This window comes from Chiloscyllium punctatum, chromosome 23 (assembly GCF_047496795.1).
Source record: "Chiloscyllium punctatum isolate Juve2018m chromosome 23, sChiPun1.3, whole genome shotgun sequence".
Taxonomy (NCBI): Eukaryota; Metazoa; Chordata; class Chondrichthyes; order Orectolobiformes; family Hemiscylliidae; genus Chiloscyllium; species Chiloscyllium punctatum.
The window spans coordinates 19,584,095-19,608,328 of NC_092761.1; the positions used below are offsets into that span (position 1 = coordinate 19,584,095).

Sequence of the window (24,234 nt, forward strand, 5' to 3'; positions counted from 1 at the left end):
AGGGAATGAAAACTCAGGAGGCAATCTGAGCTCAGGCATGTGGAAGATGTTTACTCATGCAGCAACCAGTTAATGAAGGGATCGTCCCCCGTGGCCAATCTCGGAAGGGAGATCCATAACACACTGTAACATGTACAGTAAAAAGCAGCATTTTTATGGACTTTCTGCATCACAATGGCCACATGTAATGTGGTTACAGCCCTTCCCTCCTCATCCAGCCACCCAATTGAAACACATAATCGCAGATGGGCATTCTAATGGACATCCCCAGATTCCTATTGGGATCTTTCCATGCATCTTATTGACTTAGATTCCAAAGTTATTCCTGAACTCTCTCAGGATATCTTATCAGTTGGGACATTTTGAGTTCTGCTATTCATTATATTTTATTTTATCAAAGCCAATTACTCCTCATATCGTTCACTGTCTTAATTATATAGTACAAAGAAATAGAAAAGACAGTTAATTTTAGCTTACTTGCTATAAGATTAGTAATATGACTTAGTTATAAAGTTTGTTATATTGTGTAAAATTATACAGCTACTCTTTCTGTCAGGACTTTATAATTAATGAGCAGTCAACATCATACCGTGAAGTTAATTCCTAAAACTAGCTAACTTCAAATCTCTGGCTAAATGCTTTTCTATAATGTTTTTAGGAGGCATTGGTTACATATATCAAACTTATGTTGCAAATTTCCCCTATTATACTCAAGAATCTGTAATTAGAACCTTTGTTTAATATTCTGAGTAACTGTAAAATAATAACTATATCTGACAAATGAACTTTTCTGTTGTCATGATAGCTGCTTAGTGAGTTAACTGGGCTGCACCCTGCAGCTGCTGTTTATTCATTTACTGGGACAATTATCCTTTCATTTATGAGGATCAGGATTGGTCATTTGTCTGTATGTCGGCATGCTGTTATCAAGAAATTTCTGGAATGCTGTAGTCCTGGCGTTGGAGTAGGTCCATTGGTAGTGTGCTTTCTTTTAATTTAAGGCTGAAACAGAATGTTAGTGTCGTTTATCACCCCCTGACACCTTGTATTTTAGTTCTAAGGTAGGCTGCGTGTTTTTGATTGTCAGGCATTTTGTATGAGCCAATATGGACCATTCTATTGCAGGTGGGGGTAGGCCATGCCCAGAACAGCAAATCAGCTAAGATTCAAGTATTGAAATAAAAATCACCATTCGCTACCATTGGTTTCTGTACAATGCAATACGTTTACGTTACTGAGCCTTAATTTCACACTTAAAGCTGGATATACTGGATTTGATCAATTCTTAAATATTAGATATAAGCAACAATTAATCTTAAAAACATTTCATAGCAAACTTAAAAATGATTAGAAATCTCATATGTGTAAAAATGAACAGCATTTATTGGAGTGTAAAATAATCAGACGTCTCTTAATATGCAAGGACGAATATTAATCCAATGATTTCTGTGAACGTTCAAATGAGAAGGGAACAGATATTATCTGTGAGTGTTGGATAGGGAATCATTAATTAGTTTGTGTTTGCGTTATCCTGGAATAAGAGAACTATTATTCTTCTTTTAATATTGACACTAAGAAATAATGGATTAAATTAAAATGTGAATTTGATGATGTTTGTTTCAAAACCTAAACTGAATTACTGTGTGATTTTTGGAATGACAATGAATTGATAATTAATTTTAGAACTTTGGCAAAGTAAATGATTGAATATTTCCAAATGGATTTGCTCTGATGTTGACTAGATATTTCTTAATCTGTCAGCTGAGAATGCAAATTCTGGCGTGATGACATGGAAAGACATTAGACATTCAGTGAACGTTGATCAGAAATGGTTTGTCATTCACAATTCTCAGATCTTCAAGACTTCTATCCTTGGTTTCTCTACTTGTCTTCTGGAGAAATATAATATATAACAAGAACAAATTCTGCATTGTATTTAATTCATGCAATTTTTCATATCATCAATATTTAGACATTTGAGTCAGAATTATAATGAAAATAAGTCAATAAGGAAGATTTATTTTCACAGAAGCATACAGTCAACAGCATTTATCAACGTATTTGTTTCAATAATGTCTCTGAATAAACGGATAAATACATTTAATGGGGATCTGTTGACAATGTAATGAACCACAATATCATTTTATCATAATTTTTGGATTGGAAATCTATCAGAAAATAAATCCTATATTCAGGACTTGCTTCATCTCGATACATGTTACACGTAGTCATAACATGTCATCATGGGTCTGGGAAAGATGTAGTGTGTAAATTATAATAAGGTGTCTCCTCCATATGTTTGGATCTGGTGAGACTGTGATGTTTGCTATGATTATTCATCCTGAGCACAATAAGGCACGTACAAAGTGTTTTTCACCGACCAGTAATTAATGGTCTTGAAGACCATTACAAGTACTTTGATTTCAATAATGTTGAGCTGATTTCCATGATCTGGGAAATGTTTCACAACATTTTACCAAAATTCTGGATTCTAAGCATTCAATGTGTTTCGTGCAAACACCCTTCACTTGTCGTCATTCTCAAGTGAGGTGTCTAATGCTCAGGCACTGGCTGGAAGTCAAGGTGCCAGGAAGTCTGCTTCAACCTCTCCAAAACACAGCTCTTGGGCTGGTTGTAAAGGGATCTCCCGAACCTTTGTGAGCTCTTTGACCGGGCTTTCCACTGTTTTCTGGAGCTGGTTACTTTGTCTACTGTTTCCTTTACTTTGACCTTTTTAGCTCTGCTTTCCCCAGCTGTAGGAATATTTAGAATGTTCAATTATGGGCCACAGGTCACTTGACCTTAGCGGACAGATAAAATATGGTTCACTTATTGTTGTAATAACGAATTGAGAATGAATCTTTGCATTTTAACAAATAAAATGTTTCAATTTTATCAGTGGTTTACAATGACATTGATTAGATAGTCATTAAGAGAGATCAACTGACAATTATATTGCAGCTATTTGCAGGATTATTGAATTGAAAAAGGATACAGATGTACAGAGATTTTTTTGGAAGGCATTGCTTTTTTAATTCTAATATCTTTGTTGTTCAAGAGGTCTATGTAGCTGTTCATTGGTTCTCTTGTCCAGATGCTAGTTAATAATTCATATCGCTTTTATTGTGCCCGGAGTTTTGAGATTTGCATCAGATTAAGACGAAAATGAGGAGCTATTAAAATGAGAACTTGAGTGAATAGAAAGCACAGTAAATTTAAATTATAGAGGAAACAGAGAGTATATGCTCCAAATAAGCAAATTTTTTTTAATGTCGAAAGTGTGGTGGTGGAAAAGCACAGCAGACCAGGCAGCATCCATGGAGCCGGAGATTCCCGATGAAGGCTTATGCCTGAAACATGGTTTCTCCTGCTCCTCAGATGCTGCCTGACATTCTGTGCTATTCCAGCACCACATTCTTGACTCTGATCTTCAGCATCTGCTTTCCTCACTTTCTCCAAATATTTGTAATGGACATGAACTGAAAATGTTAGCCTCAGTAGTTGAACAAAACCAAATTTACACTTTTTTGTGCAATGTTTGGACTGAAAACTGTTTGTGATCATGCAACACATTCGGACATATGAACACCTCTTCCATTAGAATCCTTTGCCATTCATAATAAAGAATAACCACTGCTTTGAACAACCAGTATCGTGTGTAATTATTGAACTGAAATACCAGAGGACAACTTCTGCATTTATTGGAGGGAATGATAACCAGATCCTTACTGTCGCAGTGGGGATTGATCTCAGGAACAATTCTGATTATTCCACTGAACAGTAATTAGATGGTCATGAAGACCTTTGTGTGGCCTCATGTTTAGTGTTTTGTGTGAGCAATGATTTAAAAAATATTGAGATATTTTACAAGATTTAGGAACACTGATAATCAAGTGTTCAAGGTATTAACTAAAGTCAACTTTAAAAAAGTTAGAATTGCTTAGAGAAGCGCAATTAAACTATTGTAGAATCCCTGTTAGCACAGTGTGGTAACAGGTCATTTCGTTGAAACAAAATGACCCTCCAAAGAGTAACCCATCCAAACACTTTCCCAACCATATTCCTCGACATTTACTGCTGACTAATATACAGATCCCTGAACACAATGTGCAATTTAGCATGGCCAGCTCACCTAACCTGCACTTCTTCGGATTGTGGGAGGAAACCACAGCAAAGTCACATAGACTTGGGGAGAATGGGCAAAGTACACAAAGACAGTCACCGAGGATGGGATCAAACCGAGATCCCTGGCACTGTGAGGTAGCATTGTTAATGACTGAGCCACTGTGCAACTATATGCAATAAGTAAAATCAGTGAGAGGTATGCAAAGACAAATTTCAAATAAACACCCTCCGCTATTGTCAAAGCATATAAAATTTACATTCAATACGAATAGATGAATGGAAAACAAAAAAAAACTCCAACAATTCACGAATGAAAAATAATTAGAAATTTAATTTGATCAAATGTCATTCCAATATTTAGATGAATTGCAATTTTTAATAACAAATGTAGGTAATTAGCTGACTAATGAATAATTGGAAGTGGCATATGTTTACTTTACAGATGAAGAAAGCGACTTGTTTTCTCTCCTTGTAACACGGCAGAATAACAATGTGAATGTCCGAAATGTTTGAATCAAGCTCTTTCGAACAAAAAACTAATCACTTACGATCACTTCGCCTTTTCACCTTTAAGACCACAACATTCACAAATATTTTTCAGGAATTTAGAACCAACAGAACTAGTTAATTTCTTTTCTTGGGAAACCGAAGAAGAGAATAAACAGCAGATACTGTGAAGAAGTCATTCAATGCGAACATTCAACTGAAGACAACATTCCTTCTTTCTAAAAATGTTCAACTTTCAAAAATTCAAAATTTATTGTCATTGTTTAATGAAATAATAAAGAGATGCTGATGCTTTTTCATTGGATTTTGTTGCATGAAAAATGCTTAAGTCTTAAGTGTTAGCATTGAAGTGAAATATATTTACATTAATACAACTATGTTTCAACAGGTAAAATAAATATTGATTGTTACAATGAATGAGAGATTGTACACTGCAATGCATATGAAGAATTAACATGATTCAATATTTCAAAAGCACTTTGCTGTGATGTCGATTGAGTATTTATTAAGATCAGGGAACTAAGGAATAAAACATAGTAGCTAGCTTTACGTATTAAAGAAAAAATGAGACATTCAGTAATTATTGAACAAAATTCTTTTCTGAACTCAAAAATATATGCAATATACAAATTGCGAATTTCTTTCCACTGGATTCCTTGTAGAGATGGTATGTTGATTAATATTATAATCAAAGTGTCAGAATTAGGAAGAGAATTAATAGATCATGAAAATGAGCATTGAAATAAACAAACAATGAAGTCACTGCTGGGTGGTATATGAAGCGATTGTAATAATTGTGTCATTATTCTACAATAATGATTAATGTTGGAATTGAAACAACAAAAAATTCAACACTTCTTTTCTTACAATGCAATGAAAGCAATAATCATTTTATAGCATGCATGATTGGAAAAAGCAGTCTTTTAATATGACATACAGTGAAGACTAACCTTTTTGCAAATATGTAAGAAGTTCATAAATTCAAAATGTAGCGTTTGTTGAATTTGCAACAAAAATGGTTATAATTTGAATTATCTTTTGCACACACTCAACAGAAGAGGAGCTTAAAGATTGTTAGAATATTTTTAAAAAATGTTTCCAGTTTTATTGTATTACAGTCAATATCCATGATAAATTAGAATTATTGGTTTAAACAACAAAAATTGTCATTAACAACTGAACTGAAATATAAGATATCAAATGCACTTACTGTATGGACGAGTAAACAAATGCTTACTGTTGTCAATAGTCTCAGGAACAATAAGATACTCAAGTTATTCCACTGAACAGTAATCAGCTGATGATGAATATCTTTGTGTCGCTTCATGTGCACTGTTTTGTGTGAACATTGACTTCAAGAAAATTGAGATATTTACATGAATTAGGAATAGATTGGTAATTAGGTGTTAAGGATCTTATTTAAGATTCGACTTTTTAAATAGTTGATAGAATTGCTGAGCAAAACACACTTCAGACATCATGCAATAAATGAGATAAGTGATTGTGAGAAATGAAGTTCAGTCACTTCAATAACTTCAGTCTGGAACAAGACCTGAATCAGTAATGTCGTTTATTATGCTGTTGCAAGAGAGGTGTGGTGTCCACTGTCCACAAGGCACACACACACACTGAATTTAACGAGTACACAATATTTATGTAATTCGTTTCTCTTCCCTCCTCCCATTGCTCCTTCACTGTTTACAACTATTTCTAATCTAAATCGGCTGTTTATCTCTGAACTCATCCAGCTTCGTCCCTGACAAAATGTTTATCTCTGGCCTCATAAGGCCGTTTGACCACCTCCCTCTGTGGTCTTATTGTTATTTATCCTTCTTCACTGCCATCTGTTTCCGTGCTAACCATAGCATAATTTCCTTTTTTTCTTTATTTACACCTAGCCTTATGACCTTTTGATGGTGTTTTTTTTGTTCCTGTTGAAGCAGGAAACAGATGCTTGTAACTGTTTGTACAGGCATATCTAGCTTAACCTACACCCCCTCCCCTCACAGCACCTTAACTATTTGTCTATAACATCTACCATTATTTGCAGACACATTTCATTCTTGTATGCACATTTTAGCTAATACAAAAGCAAAAATATATTTCATTCACATAGTTTTCATTCTTGTTAACTCGGCTCTTGGCTGAAACAATTATACACTGGTGCGAGTTCATTTACCTTGAATAAACAATTATGATTGCAGAAGTAACACTGCTTTATATATATCCCACAGTGATAAATATGCAAAATCAAATTTCAAATGAATGCACTTGGATATTTTCACAGCAGTTCAATCTCACATTCAATATAAATAGGTGAGTGGAAAATGAAAAACAAATTTCACACAATTCATAAACTGATTAATAATTAAAAATTGATAAATAAAAGGAATTGGCATTTGTTTATTTAACTGAACAAGAAATGTATTTTTTTCTCCTCATTTTTATAGCACTGGAGCATCAAGTTCTATGTGCTGTTTTAACTCAGCTCTTCAGAACAAAAGAAAATCAATGAATATCATTACTTTGTATATTTCATCTGTATGACTGCAGCATTCTTAAATATTTTCCAACGAATATTGATTGAGTGGAATTAGATACATTCTGTTATTAGTGACCTGAATAAAATAAACAGCAAATACTGTGATTATTGGAATGAATAACAGATGGAAGCATATCTAATTTTGAATTGAAAGGCAATTCAATTGATTCTTAGATATGTTCTAATCAACATTCAGAGCTGCTCTGACACAACTCTGTGCAAGGTGGGAATTGAAACTGTACCTCCTGGTCTGGTAACAGAGATACTATCAGAGCTGCACAACATTCCTTCATAACGTTCCCAACCAGGCTGGGCAGCTCTATAATCACATGCTCACTGTGGTCAGTCAAGTGAAAATTAATCAGATGTTTATTGTGATAATTGGATTGGAATTAAATGGATGGATCCTATGTGTAATATACTTAAAATTAAATAGTAATTTACAATAATGATGGGAGTTAACAGATGTCTTAATTAAATATGACTTTTATGATAATTTGTGGAATGACAACTTGATAGATTTGTGTGATTACTGTAAATTGATAAATAAAAATGAATACAATCCTTCTAGATGTTCATAATAGTTTCTCATTTTATGAAATGCAACGTAATTTTTTTTGTTCTACACGTAAATTGGAACAAAATGATGGTCAGTCAATGGGACTATTCAGCTGAAGACAACTTTCATTCTTTCTGAAAATGTCTGATTTCTAAGAAGTCACCATTTCCCGTGATTGTTTAATGAAACAAGAAAGATGTCAATCCTTTTTTTGTGTACTTCAAAAAAATTCATCAGAATTTAAATAATTTTGCACAAGAAAAATATTCAACTATTATTGTGATTAGAAGCACAATAAATGTTAACATTGAAGTGAATGACAATCAAATCATTTCAGAAATATTTCCAAGTTTAAAATGAAAAGCAATATTCACAATGATTGAGAGATTCTACATTGCTAAGTCCTTGCAATAGTTATTATATGGAACCATAATTCCACATTTACATCCTTTACTAAATTGAACAATTATTCGATATAGAACATAGAACATAGAACAATACAGCACAGAACAGGCCCTTCGGCCCACGATGTTGTGCCGAACTTCTATCCTAGATTAAGCACCCATCCATGTACCTATCCAAATGCCGCTTAAAGGTCGCCAATGAATCTGACTCTACCACTCCCACGGGCAGCGCATTCCATGCCCCCACCACTCTCTGGGTGAAGAACCCACCCCTGACATCTCCCCTATACCTTCCACCCTTCACCTTAAATTTATGTCCCCTTGTAACACTCTGTTGTACCCGGGGAAAAAGTTTCTGACTGTCTACTCTATCTATTCCTCTGATCATCTTATAAACCTCTATCAAGTCACCCCTCATCCTTCGCCGTTCCAACGAGAAAAGGCCGAGAACTCTCAACCTATCCTCGTATGACCTACTCTCCATTCCAGGCAACATCCTGGTAAATCTTCTCTGCACCCTCTCCAAAGCTTCCACATCTTTCCTAAAGTGAGGCGACCAGAACTGCACACAGTACTCCAAATGTGGCCTAACCAAAGTCCTGTACAGCTGCAACATCACCTCACGACTCTTGAATTCAATCCCTCTGCTAATGAACGATAATACTCCATAGGCCTTCTTACAAACTCTATCCACCTGAGTGGCAACCTTCAAAGATCTATGTACATAGACCCCAAGATCCCTCTGTTCCTCCACCTGACCAAGAACCCTACCATTAACCCTGTATTCCGCATTCTTATTTGTTCTTCCAAAATGGACAACTTCACACTTGGCAGGGTTGAACTCCATCTGCCACTCCTCAGCCCAGCTCTGCATCATATCTAAGTCCCTCTGCAGCCGACAACAGCCCTCCTCACTGTCCACAACTCCACCTATCTTTGTATCATCTGCAAATTTACTGACCCACCCTTCGACTCCCTCATCTAAGTCATTAATAAAAATTACAAACAGCAGAGGACCCAGAACTGATCCCTGCGGAACTCCACTTGTAACTGGACTCCATGCTGAATATTTACCATCTACCACCACTCTCTGACTTCGACCGGTTAGCCAGTTTTCTATCCAATTGGCCAAATTTCCCTCTATCCCATGCCTCCTGACTTTCCGCATAAGCCTACCATGGGGAACCTTATCAAATGCCTTACTAAAATCCATGTACACTACATCCACTGCTCTGCCCTCATCCACATGCTTGGTCACCTCCTCGAAGAATTCAATAAGACTTGTAAGGCAAGACCTACCCTTCACAAATCCGTGCTGGCTGTCCCTAATCAAGCAGTGCCGTTCCAGATACTCGTAAATCCTATCCCTCAGTACCCTTTCCATTACTTTGCCTACCACAGAAGTAAGACTAACTGGCCTGTAATTCCCGGGGTTATCCCTATTCCCTTTTTTGAACAGGGGCACAACATTCGCTACTCTCCAGTCCCCTGGTACCACCCCCGTTGCCAGTGAAGACGAGAAGATCATTGCCAACGGTACTGCAATTTCCTCTCTTGCTTCCCACATAATCCTAGGATATATCCCGTCAGGCCCGGGGGACTTGTCTATCCTCAAGTTGTTCAAAATGTCCAACACATCTTCCTTCCTAACAGATATCTCTTCTAGCTTATCAGTCCGTTTCACACTCTCCTCTTCAACAATACAGTCCCTCTCGTTCGTAAATACTGAAGAGAAGTACTTGTTCAAGACCTCTCCTATCTCTTCCGACTCAATACACAGTCTCCCACCACTGTCCTTGATCGGACCTACCCTCGTTCTCGTCATTCTCAGGTTTCTCACATACGCATAGAATGCCTTGGGGTTATCCTTGATCCTATCCGCCAGGGATTTTTCATGCCCTCTCTTAGCTCTCCTAATCCCTTTCTTCAGGTCCCTTCTGGCTATCCTGTATCCCTCCACTGCTCTGTCTGAACCTTGTTTCCTCAACCTTATGTAAGCCTCCTTCTTCCTCTTTACTAGACATTCAACCTCCCTCGTCAACCAAGGCTCTCTCACACGACCATTTCTTTCCTGCCTGATCGGTACATACATATCAAGGACACGTCGTATCTGCTCCTTGAAAAAGTCCCACATTTCCACCACATCCTTCCCTGACAGCCTATGCTCCCAACGTATGCTCCTCAAATCCTGTCTTACAGCATCGTAATTTCCCTTCCCCCAATTGTAAAAACTTCCTTGTTGTGTGCACCTATCTCTCTCCATAACCAAGGTGAAAGTGACAGAATTGTGGTCGCCATCACCAAAATGTTCACCCACTAACAAGCCCACCACTTGTCCCGGTTCGTTACCGAGTACCAAATCCAATATGGCCTCCCCTCTGGTTGGACAATCTACATACTGCGTTAGAAAAGCTTCCTGGACACACTGCACAAACACCGCCCCATCCAATCTACTTGATCGAAAGAGCTTCCAATCAATATTTGGGAAGTTGAAGTCGCCCATGACTACGACCCTGTGGCTTCTGCACCTTTCCAAAATCTGTTTCCCAATCTGTTTCTCCACATCTTTGCTGCTATTGGGGGGCCTATAATAAACACCCAACAAGGTGACTGCACCTTTCCTATTTCTGACTTCAGCCCATACTACCTCCAGAGGCAGATCTCCCTCAAACTTCCTTTCTGCAGCCGTTATACCATTTCTAATTAGCAATGCCACCCCCCCTCCTTTTTTACCACCCTCCCTAATCTTACTGAAACATCTGTAACCAGGAACCTCCAACAGCCATTCCTGTCCCTCATCTATCCATGTTTCCGTGATGGCTACAACATCGTAGTCCCAGGTACCGATCCATGCCTTAAGTTCACCCACCTTATTTCTGATACTCCTTGCATTGAAGTATACGCACTTGAGCCCATCTCTGTGTCCGTAAGTAGTCCCTGTCAGTGCTACCTTCTCCACAGCCTCCCTACAGTCTTGGACATCCTGACACACAGCTAGCTTACTTGCTGGACTACAAGTCCGGATCCCATCCCCCTGCCAAATTAGTTTAAACCCCCCCGAAGAGTGCTAGCAAACCTACCCCCCAGGATATTGGTGCCCTTCTGGTTCAGGTGCAACCCGTCCTGTTTATACAGGTCCCACCTTCCCCAGAATGCAGTCCAATTGTCCAAATATCTGAAGCCCTCCCTCCTACACCATCCTTGCAGCCACGTGTTCAACTGCACTCTCTCCCTATTCTTTGCCTCTCTGTCACGTGGCACCGGCAACAACCCAGAGATGACGACTCTGTCTGTCCTAGCTTTTAGCTTCCAGCCTAACTCCTTGAGCTCTTGAATGACCTCCCCGCCCCTCTTCCTACCTATGTCGTTGGTGCCAATGTGTACCACGACTTCTGGCTGCACACCCTCCCCCTTAAGGATTCTGAAGACACGGTCCGAGACGTCTCGGACCCTAGCACCCGGGAGGCAACAAACCATCCGAGAGTCTCGCCCATGTCCACAGAACCGCCTGTCCGTCCCTCTAACTAGAGAGTCCCCTATAACTAGCGCTCTCTTCTTCTCCCCCTTTCCCTTCTGAATCTCAGAGCCACAGACCCCTTCACTGCAGCTTACACCTGCAAGGCTGTCCCCCCCAACAGTTTCCAAAGCTGCATACTTATTTTTTAGGGGAACGACTACAGGGGAACCCTGCACTGCCTGTTTCTTCCCCTTCCCACCTCTAACTGTTACCCAGCAACATATTGATTTTAAAACTACTATTAATAAAGTTAAGAATAATGAGGTATCTCATCTTACTATTCCACTGAGTAATGTGCAGAAATGAAGAGAAATATTGCAGTGTAAAGTAACTGGTGTTCTCTGAATATCAATGACTGTGACCTTTCAAATGAGCAAAAGTCAGATATTTACAAAGGATGTCACAAGGGCAGTTATTGGTCTTTTCTGGGTGTATTGGCCCGACCAAACAGGTTTTTATATTGTAGCATTTACAATAAGAAATATGGAAAATATTAAAAACACATTAACTTAGACTTCGTAACAAGCACAAAGTGCTGTGTAATTATTATAATTGTTAATTGTTTCTAGAATATTGATAGATAAATTAACTTAATATTTTGAAAGCACTTTGCTCTGACATCGATTACGTAATAATTAAGATTGATAAACAGAAAATTAATATATAAAAAGTCTTTTTAATAATTCTAAAAAAATACTCAGCAACAATTGACACAGTTCAACACTGGGTTTTTTTGTTGAGTCATGTTTATTTTTTTAATTTTTATCGTGATAAATGTTTAGACATCTATGTCAGAATAAGGAAGAAAATAATTAGACCAGGAAAGTGAGTACTATTGTGAACAAAAGGTCGAGTTAATGACATTTGCTACAGAAAATTATTTTGCTCAAAATGACTGATAATTACATGATTATTGTTCATTGACAACTAATGCTGGAAGTAAAAGAAACAATTCTAACATTTCCAAAGCAGTTTTTTTTTCTTACAATGAAATTAAAATACAAATCATTTTAGAGGTCACATGATTTGAAAAAGTGTCATTTAATGTGATATTTGAGATGAAGAATCGTTCTTTTTCCCCCAGTGTAGTCTTTTCAATAATTTAAAATTTAGTCTTATTTGAGCTAAAGAACAAATGGGTGTACCTACATTGTTTTCTTGCATACAAAAGAAGTAAAGTCAACAACATTTTTAAGTTTCGTAGAGTTAATTAGCAAAATGCATTGAAGCTATCATGCATGAAGTGAGATAAGTGAGAGAGAGAGACAAATTAAATGTTCAAATGAACATGTCGATATTTTGAAAGCATATCAATCTTATGAATTATGAATAGGTGGATGGAAAATAAAAACAAATTCCTGACAATTCAAGAATGAATAGTAATAAGAAATTTAATTTGTTCAAAGCACATAACAATATTTAGATGAATTGCAATATTTAGTCACAATTGTAGTTGGTCAACTGACCAATGAATACTATGAAGTTGCTGAATAGGAATTTTGACTGTTTATTTTTTCACCTTTATGATACTGGAGAATAAGTATTTATGTGCTTGAAATGTCTGAACTAGGTTCTTTCAAACAGAGAAAAAAAAATCAGTATCATTTCTTCGACTCTTCCAAATTTAAGATTGCAATATTCTCAATTACTTTTTCAAGGAATGTTGAACTAGCAGAATTAGATGCATCGTTTTATCAGTGACCTGAAGAAAATAAGTAATAGATATGGTGATGATTGAAATGCACAGCAGATTGAAGTATATTTCATGTTGTTTTGAAAAGTAGTTCAATCTATTCTCAGGTATTTTCTCATGAATATTTGGAGCTGCTCTGACACATCTCTGCTGAAGGTGGGAATTGAAATCATTCCTCCTGATCTTGTCGTAGAGACACTGTCAGAGCTCCACACGGACCCTTCATAATGTCCCCACCCCGGAAGGGTAGGACCATAGTCACATGCTTACTGTGGCAACACAAATGAAAACGAATCAGATGTTTATTGTAATAATTTGTACGGGAATTAATTACATATTTACTGTGTGTAATGAACTGACAAAATGAATTAGTATTTACAGTAATGATGTAACAAAGCAATAATGACTTTAATTAAATATGAATCTCATGATGATCCATGAGAGGAAAAAATGCCTAATCATTTGATCATTGTAAACTGATGAACAAAAATCAATAAAATAAGTCCATATGTTCAAAGCAAGTTTTCACAGAATGAAAGGAAAATTCAAATGTTTTTTGCAACATAAATGAATAGGAAAATAAATTAATTAGTCACACAATGCAACTATTCATCTGAAGACAACTTTCCTTCTTTCCAGAAATGTTCACTTCCCAAAGTTCAAATGTACTGTGACTATTTCATGAAACAATAGTGATGTTAGTTCCTTTTGTTGTACTTCAAAACGTCACAAGAATTTTAAATGATTTTGTTCCATGAAAAATGATTAACTTGTACCGTGTTTATAAATACAGTAAATGTTAACATGTAAGCGAAACATAATTAAATCAATTCAACTTTTGCTCAGGTTAAAATAAAAAGATATTTACAACACACACTGCAAATCTTTACATTATTTCATGTATGAGCCATAATTCCACAGATATACCCTGAACTATATTGAACAATGATTAGATAATAGCAGTAATTGGATTGTCCAAATTCTATCAGTTAATTTAAGAATACTGAGAAATCTTAGTTGATTATTTCACTGAACAATGTGGAGAAATGACTAGGAATTATTCTAATGAAAAGTAATTACAGTTCTCTGAACGCTTCAGGCTGAGATTACCGTGATCATTCAAATGAGCAATCATCAAATTTTTACAATGAGGCATTGAATGGGAAATCATTGGTTCCATTATGGGATCGTTCAACTGAGAAGTAAATTGATTTTTATATTGTAGGGTTCGTACTCAGAAACAATTGATGCAATTGAAATGCGATTCTCACTATTTGTTAGAAAGACTAACTCCAATAACTGTACAATTATTGTAATGGCAGTGACTGGAAAAATAACATTATAATCTGTAAAAATAAATTGATTTAATATTCTAAAACACTTTGCTGTGATGATGATTGGATATTCATGAATATCGGTAAACTGAGGAATACAATATAATAGCTAGCTTTATGGATTCACAAAAATGAGCAATTCAGTTATTATTCAGCAGAATTGTTTTTGGGTCAAACATGCAGGATTACAAGAATGCCACGTTACCATCCATTGGTTTGCTTCTTGAGACGTACTTTTAATTTATATACTTTTGTTCATAACCAATGTTTAGACATTCCTGTCAGAAGTAGGAAGTTAATAAGTAGATAGTGAAAGTGCGTATGACAGTGAACGTAAGATACAGGGAGCTTCCATAATTTTGTAATGATTGTACATTGATAAATAACTTTGGAGTAAAAAAAGTAAATCAGCATGTTCAAAACAGTTTTTTTGCTCATAACAAATTGAAAATTAAAAAAATCCTTCTGCAGTGCACATGATTTGAAAACACATCAGTCACTAGTCAAAAAAAATACCAGTCACAGAAAACATCGGCTCGAGACAATAAGGCCCTTATGAAGAGTATTCTATTCAACAGTAATTCGAGGACCTTGAACATTTGTGGGCGGCACGGTGGCACAGTGGCACAGTGGTTAGCACTGCTGCCTCACAGCGCCAGATACCCAGGTTCAATTCCCGCCTCAGGCGACTCTCTGTGTTGAGTTTCCACATTCTCCCTGTGTCTGCGTGGGTTTCCTCCCACACTCCAAAGATGTGCAGGTCAGGTGAATTGGCCATGCTAAATTACCCGTAGTGTTAGGTAAGGGGTAGATGTAGGGGTATGGGTGGGTTGCGCTTCGGCGGGGCGGTGTGGACTTGTTGGGCCAAAGGGCCTGTTTCCACACTGTAAGTAATCTAATCTAATCTTCATGCCATTCTTGCAAAGAACACTTAATTATTCCTGAAGTTTTATTATCGTAAATATTTCAACATTTGGATCAGAACTAGGAAGATAATGAGAAACTATTCACATGAGTATTTTCGTGAGTGAAAGTCAAAATAAATTTACAGTGCCAAGTTTCACTATTTTGTCTGAATAAACAGATAAAGATTTTTTATGTGCGAGCTCAAAATGTTTTCAAGTACAGTTGTACCAAGCCAAAATACATTATTTTATTTTGCAATACTTCAAGGGGATTGGAAATCTATGTATGCTGATGTTAGCGTCCTTGCTCATTTGGAATAAAGCATTTTTATTAGGTTTAGCGAAATATGTCGTGTGCAATTACTGAAGTGAAATTTCAGAAATCAAGTGCATTTATTGGATGGAACTGCTCACCAAATATTTACTGTGATTCTTGTTCTCAGGAACAATAAAATATTTACTCAGGCTTTTCTCTTGAGCAGTAATTAGATGACCAGGAAGACATTTGTGTGGTTGTGTGTGCCGTGTTCAGTGAGCATTTTTTTTTCAATTACAATTATATTATAATAATATTGGAAGGGTTTAATAATCGTGTGTTAAAGATCTTAATTAAAGTCATATTTTCTTTTAAAAATTACAATTCCTTTGTGCAACAATAATTTGGAGATGTCGGTGTTGGACGAGGGTGCATCCAAGGAACAGGAGAATCGACGTTTCAGGCATAAGCCCTTCTTCCTGTTCTTTTGATGCTGCCTGACCTGCTGCGCTTTTCTAGCAACACATTTTCAGCTCTGCAGTCCTCACTTTCTCCCTGTTGGACTAGGGTGGACAAAGTTAAAAATCACATGACATCAGGTTATAGTCCAACATGTTTATTTGGAAGCACTAGCTTTCAAGGCTATGGCTCTGCATCTGGTGATCTGGTCTCTTAGGAGACACACTACTAGAGCTACACAAGTGCCTTTCATTATCGTCCCAACAAGGAAGGTTGGGCTTATAATCAATTGGGATTACTCAAATGAAAACTAACCAGTGTTCATTCCGATAATTGGGCTTGGAATTAATTAGACTTTTTCTGTGTCATGGACTGAGAATGTACTAGTAATTCACGATAATAATTGTACTAAGCACATATGCTCTCACTTACATATTAATATCAGGATAATTGGAAGAAAGATAAATCGACATATTGTAAATTCATAAAAAATACAACTGTTGAATATGTTTAAAGCAGTTTTTCTTATAAAGAAAAAGATAATGAGAATGTTTAGCAGTCAGACGGAATCGGAAGAAAAGATCATTCACTGTGACTATTCAGCTGCAGACATCTTCTCTTCCTTCCACAAATATATAACTTGCAACAATTCCAATTGATAAAGGAAAGAGCAAACACCTGTAAATTCTATTTTTGTGTTTACAAAAAATGTCACAAATTTAAATTTTTTTAGATTTAAAATATTTAAATCTTACTGTGATCAGAATTAGAATAAATCTTTGTGTTGAAGAAAAATATACTCAAATCAAATCAAAATAAACATCGATATTCACAATAATTGGGAGAGTGAACACTGCAATATCTTTCCATCACTTGATGTACTGAGCCATAATTCCACTTTTCTATCCCTTTCTTGATTGATCAGTGGTTAGATATTAGCAATAACTAAAATTATAAATATGCTGTCAGTGAACTGAAGGTAATTGAGAAACTTCCCATTGCTGTTTGTTCGAAATAAACAGTAATTATTGGTGAAATGTCATTAGATATCTCTTAATCGATGAGGCTGTGATTACTTTGATTGTTGAAATGAGTAGTATTCCAATATTTCCAATGAGCATTGGATGGAAAATCGATGCTTTTTGGTGTAGACCTGATTTTTTTTATTGTAGTATTGGCAGTAATAATCAATGGATTAAATTATGGTGTGCATCACACCTGACTGAATATTTTCAAGTTTTCTAACAGGTTTCTAGTCCAATCTTCAGTTTAAAAAGGGTAATTTTGGCTCAGCACATCAGTAACTGCAAACATTTTCAACACATCTCCAATGTTATTAATATTATAATTTTAAAAAATCAAAAAATTACCTCTGTAAATGTCATTAACTCTATCTTTAGATTATACTCAAGTTCGTTCTCTACTTATTTTCTTCCTATTTCTGACACCAGTGGCTAAATATTGATTAGATTAAATGTCATATGAGTGAGATATTAGTTTTCTCTCAAAAATCTGTGCAGCACAGGAATGCTGAACATAATGCAAAAGAAACTCATCCCTTCTGCCGACCCTTGATCCATATCCATCCAAATTATCTAAATGAACATTAAATAGCCTTAATGTATCTGGCTCCACCACCAACCCTTGAAGTTCATTCCAGACACCTGCCACTCCCTGTGTAAAAAATAATTGCCCCTCACATGCCCCTTGAACTCCCCCCACCCCCCAAGCCTGAAATGCTTGCCTCATAGTTTTGACGGTTCAATTCTGGGAAGAAACTTCCTGACTGACAACTCTACCTATGTATCTCATGATTGTACAGACTTCAATCAATTCTTCCCCACAGCCACCGCCACTCCACAAAAAAGCAGCGTCTCCAAATCCAGGCAGCATCCTGGTAAATGCCCTCTGTACCCTCTCCAAATCCTCCATATTCTTCCTGTAATGTGGCGAACAGAAGTAAATAAATACTTTAAGTATGCTTTAACCAAAATCTTATGAAGTTGCAACATGATATCCTGACTCTTGTAACCAGTTCCCTGATGAATAAAGGCCAGCATGCCATTTGCCTTCCTTACCACCCGATCTACTTGCATGGACACTTTCAGGGAGCCATGGTCTTGAATGCCAAGATACCTTTGAACAACAAAGCTGTTCAGGGTCCTGCCATTGACTATCTACTTTTCCTTAACATTTGAGCTCCCAAAGTGAGACACCTCACACTTGTATGGATTAAGCTTTACCTTTAATTTCTCTGCCCATAGCTGCAGTTTATCTTTTTCTCCTGCTGCATTCTTCGACAACCTTCTGCATTTTAGTGCAGGTGCGAATACTTTGTATCATCTGCAAGCTTATTAACTCACCCAATTAGATTTTAATTCATGTGTCTTCTATATATTTGTATCATAACCAGAAGGGTTCCAGTACAGATCCCTGTGGAAAAAAGACAGAAAATGAGGGAAATGCAGAATTCTTGAATAAATGAGGTTTTTTCAATTACAAAACAATTCTGATGAATATCTCTGAAGGTGTGATTTTTGTTTTAAATTAACCCAATATTTTAATTCTCAGTTTACTGATCTTAATGAATATCCCGTACAAACTGCTTTGAATATATTGAATCATTTTACGTGTTGAGTTCTGATATTAATTATTATTTAATTGTCATTTCAACTCTCACACCATCATGAGATTCACATTTTAGTTGAATCCATTATTTCTTAGTGCCAGTATCATAATGAAATATTAACATTCTTTTCAGGTCAACACACCTGTAATCAACCAAAGTTTTCTCACTCCACACTCATAGTAACTATCTCATTCTCTTATATTTGAATTCTCATATTAATGGAACAATTATTAATTAGCCTTATCAATTAAGAGATGGCTAATTATTTTTCACTTCAATATTTCAGTTTTTTCCGATATACTGCCCAATTACATTGCAATAAGGATTTTCTTATCAACCTTAAATTTGGTTTCAGCCATTTTAAAACTAATTATTGCTAATGTCTAACTGGTAATCATTGTTTGAATGCAATATATCCAGCTGTCGATGTGGAACAATGGCTCAATACATCAACTGACAAACAATATTGCACTCTCCAATCTCTTAATCTGAGCAAAATAATTTTCAGTGTGGAAGCTTAGTTAGAGTGAATTGGCTGTGAGCAAAAATACATTCTGAAGAAGGGTCACTGGACCCAAAGTATTAACACTGAATGCTTCCCACAGATGCTGCCAGACCTGCTGAGTTGTTTTCCAGCAATTACTGATTTTGTTTCTGAGTTCCAGCATCCACAGTTTTTTGCGTTCTTGTACTGATTGTATTTCACTTCAATGCTAACATTTCTATATTTCTGATTATTACAAAAGAGCTAACTATTTTTCACATTAAACATTATTTAAATTTCACGTGTTTCTTGTGTACACAAACCTGAATTAACAAATGTTTGCTCTATTCTTTTACAATAAATCTTGAATTCTTAGAAATCACAATTTTGTGAAACTAAAGAAAGTTGTCTTTCGCTGAGTAGTCACATTGAATGGCCAATGCTTTATTTCCAATTCATGTGCGTTACAAAGGAGGTCAATGTTAATTTATGTATATGAATAACTGCTTCAAACATATTGACTTATTTGATTATCATGAGACTTATATTTATTTAAGATCATTGTCGCTTCGTTCCATCATTCTTTTTATCCATTACACAATGGAACTGTCTAATACAATCCCAGTCCAATTATCATGATAAATATCTGAGCAGTTTTCCCTGTGAGTAACCACAGTAAGTATGTGATTATAGTCCTGCCCTTCCTGCATGGGAACATTATGGAGGGCTCTGGTAATGTCTGTACTAATAGACCAGGAGGCAGGCGTTCAATTCCTACCTTAAACCGAGATGTGTCAAAGCACCTCAGAGTTGATTAGAAAATATCTAAGTGTCAATTGAATTACTTTTCAATCCAACATTTTCTCAACTTGTATCTGTTGTTGATTATAATGGTCACAATATCTTGAATTTATTTGCTTCAGGTCACTGATTAAAGTATGAATGTTATTAAGGTGAGGGGGAAAGTTTTAAAAGGGATCTGAGGGGGAACTCTTTTCACAACGTGTGTTTGGCATATTGAGATGAGATGTGAGAGGAAAGTCAGCAGCTGGTACAATTACAACATCTAAAAGACTTTCGGACAGTTACATGGATAGAAAACATCCAGAGGGATATGGGACAAACACAGGAAAATGGGACTAGTTTAGTTTCGGAAACCTGGCCAGAATGCCAAGTTGGGCTGAATGGCCTGATTTCATGCTGTATCAGTCTAACTTTCTACAATTCAAACTTGACTGTGATGGGTAAAGGAAAGCAAAAATGGGTGTTAATTCTACTTTGTGTCCATGAAAAAGTGACATGAATTTTAAATAATTTTGTCACATGAAATAGTTCACTCTTATTGTGACTAGAAATACAATGAATGCGAACATTAAAGTGAAATATAATTGAATTAATTCAACTGTGTTTCCATGGTTAAAATAAAAATTGATTTTCACAATGATTGTGAGTTTGTACACGGCAATATATTCACATCAGTTCACGTACTGAGCTATTATTGCACATTTATACCCCTTACTGAACTGAACAATAGTTACATATTAGCAACACATAGATTTTTGAAAATATATCAGTGCACTTCAAGGAAGGAGATATTTAATGTTGCTATATGACTGTGCAATGTGTAGACATGAACAGCAATCATTGCAGTGAAAAGTAATTACAGTTCTCTGAACTTATAAGGCTGAGATTACTGTGATTATTCAAATGAGCAAAAGTCAGTTTTCAAAGCATGCTGGATGCAAAATCATTGGTTCCACTGTGGGATACTTGACCTGAAATCAATAGTATTGTTACAATGGATTAAATGAAACAATGGATTAAATTAAAATATGGATCTGACTAGACATGTTAGAAAGACAAACAAATTATTCTGTAATTATTATAAGGATAATGAATTCATAATATATGTTGTAATCAGAACAAATAAGTTGACTCAACATTTTAAAAGCCCTTTGCTCTGATGTTGATTAGACATCATTAAGATCGGTAAACTGAAGACTAAAATATAACAGCTGGATTGATGGATTGAGGACAATAAATGAGCCATTCGGTAATTATTGAAAAGAAATGACTTTTGCTCAAAATGCAGACAATACAGAAGGAATGGATTTCATTCAATTAGTTTACATGTAGAAACGTATGTTTTTAAATTATTTAATTTAATCCTGATCGATGTTCAAACATTTGTGTCTGAATTAGGAAGAAAATAAGGAGATAACGAAAGTTAATATCAGAGTGACCACAAGATACAGTCCATGACATTTGATAGAAAAAGGAATTTGCATAATTTTGTAATTATTGAACGTTGATAAACAATTAACTCCTCAGGTACTGAAGCAGTCCAACCCCAAGAACAACTAGATCTGGACAATATCCAGGTTTGGGCTGACAAGGGGCAAGTAACATACATGCCACACAAATGCAGGCTGCGACCATCACGTATAAGAAATGACCTAACTACCATCACTTGACATTCAATGCTGTTACCATTACTGAACACCCACTATCAACATTATCCTGGGGATAATCATTGATCAGAAACTGAATTGGTCTCACCACACAAATACAGAGGCTACAGGAGTAATTCAACTCCTGGCTCCTGCAAGCCTGCCCTACAGCTACCAGGCACAAGTCAGGAGTGTGATGGAATACTCCCCACTTGCCTGGATTAGTGCAGCCCTAACAACACTCAAGGAACCCATGGCCACTTCCATCTCGAAGGACAAAGGCAGCAGCTAGATGGAAATACAACGACCTTCAAGTTCCCCTCCAAGTTACTAACCCAACCTGACTTGGGAATACATTGCCATTCCTTCACTGTCGGTGGGTGAATGTCCTGGAAATCCCCACCCCAATGGCATCGTGGGTCAACCCACAGCAGGTAGACTGCAGCAGTTCAAGAAGACAGCTCAGCACCAATTTCTCAAGGGTAACTAGGGACGGGTAATAAATGCTGGGCCCAGCCAGTGACACACACATCACATTAAATAAATATTAAAATAACGTCTGCAAGATCAAAACAGCTCCAACGCTGTCCTAGCTGCAATCTCTGCCTCTTCTTATTGACAAAGATAAAAGGTTACCTTGCTCAACATTCTCATCAGTACAGTATTCCCCCCAGCCCTCTCTTATACCAACCAGCAGCATTTCCATCACCAGCAGCAACTCCACTTCAAATATTTTGTCAGTAACTTTTCATTAACTGGTTACTTCAATTACAATGCAATCTCTACAAACAGACCAAGTACCTTTTCGGCAACAACACATTTTCTCACAACTTTCCTTGATCTCTCTCTGCCATTCTTTTTGGTTATATGAGGTAGGGAGGGATAGGATCACCACAGTGATGTAAGATATATGTAACACAGTGAGACAGGAAAGCTAGTATGGCTCACGTTGACTCTTAGAGCCCACACAGTGGAACAACGCATTCACTGCATAATAAACACAACACAACATTTCAACCCGGCGTGACAGTAATAAAATGTGGATCGGTTGGACAGGCTGGATTTGTTTCAACCGGAGTTTGGGAGAGTGAGGGGTGACATGACTGAAGTGTCTAAGATCCTGAATGGTTTGTTAAGGAGGATGTGGAAAGGATGTTTCCTCTTGTGGGTCATACGTGAACTCAAGAGAACTGCTTTAAAATTAGATTTACCCTTTCAGGACAGAGATGAGGAGATTTATTTCCTCCCAGAGGGCTGTGCAACTTTGGAACTCTCTGCCCCAGAAGGTGTGCTCAATGAATATTTTTAAGACACAGGTTGATAGGTTCTTGTTAAGGGACGTTGGGGGAAGATGGAACACAAATCACTAACAGATCAGGCCTGGCCTTATTGAATGATGGAGTGGACTTGAGGGGCTGAAACTTCACCTTCTGCTTCTTTCTCACATGACACAGGACTAAGAGCTTTGTTGAAAATTCATTCACTGGATGTAGGTGCCACTGGCTATGGGCAGCATTTATTACCCAGAGGGCAGGTAAGAGTCAACCACATTGCTGTGGGTCAGGGGTCACATGTAGACTAGATCAGGTAAGGATGGCAGCTTCATTCCCTAAAGGACATCAGTGACCGAGATGGGTTTTTCCTGACAATCGAGAATAATTTCATCAATAGACTCATAATTCTAGATGATTATTGAATTCAAACTGCTGAAACTGACTGACCATGTGGCTGTCAGTGACTCCAACACAAGTGAATGGAAACCTTGCTCAGAGTCTGGTTCTGGAACATTCAATACAACCAGGAAATGGAAAGTGAATACTTAACTGAAAACAAGGCCACTGTTCTGTTAGAGACAAAATCATTCAATGTTCAGTTACTGAACATTACTGACTCACAGAATATGCGAACCTGCAGAATCACAGTAATAGGGAAAAGTAAACAACATTCTTGGCAAAGACATAATGAACCAACTGCTTGTATAAAAACAGCTCAGAACAAAGGGGCTGAATCCTCCACAAAATGACAAATCAGATTTGTAGATAGAGATTGGAAATCTTTAGAAAAAACCCTTCCCTGCTGATGGTGTGTGCTAGAAACCATTCTCAGTGTGATCTGCCATTTATTTCCCCCCACAAAAGGAGGTGTGTTGCTCACTTACAGACTGACTTACAGACAAAGGAAACCTGATCAGGGACTCGCAGGTTAATTAAGCTATTAGTGACAGTCCACTGCACAGAACAAGAGCTCAGACCACAACAGATTCTAGTGAAACCAACAGTGCAATGAAAATGGTGAATTGGTCTTTATAATCATGCAGCCACTCTCAAACAAATAATCCCAGTCAACTTCTCAACATTTAAAACTATTAAT

The 24,234-nt window shown here is 36.8% G+C and overlaps 2 long non-coding RNA genes across 5 annotated transcripts in view; one reads left to right on the forward strand and one right to left on the reverse strand.

Moving 5' to 3' along the window:
• The window catches only part of LOC140494031 (uncharacterized), a 43,025-nt gene extending 39,153 nt beyond the window's left edge, over nt 1-3,872 (forward strand). For 2 of the 3 annotated variants that reach the window (XR_011963856.1, XR_011963857.1), the window contains exon 5: nt 3-3,872. This is a non-coding gene — a long non-coding RNA (uncharacterized lncRNA). The remainder of the gene's footprint in view (nt 1-2) is intronic. The other variant, XR_011963858.1, reaches the window with a different exon arrangement.
• A 3,137-nt stretch (nt 3,873-7,009) lies between these two features.
• The window catches only part of LOC140494032 (uncharacterized), a 59,869-nt gene continuing 42,644 nt past the window's right edge, over nt 7,010-24,234 (reverse strand). Inside the window, exons 7-8 of one of the 2 annotated variants that reach the window (XR_011963860.1) lie at nt 18,665-18,734; nt 7,010-7,250 (exon numbers count right to left, since the gene is read on the reverse strand). This is a non-coding gene — a long non-coding RNA (uncharacterized lncRNA). Of the gene's footprint in view, nt 7,251-18,036; nt 18,735-24,234 lie in introns of those variants that run through there. The other variant, XR_011963862.1, reaches the window with a different exon arrangement.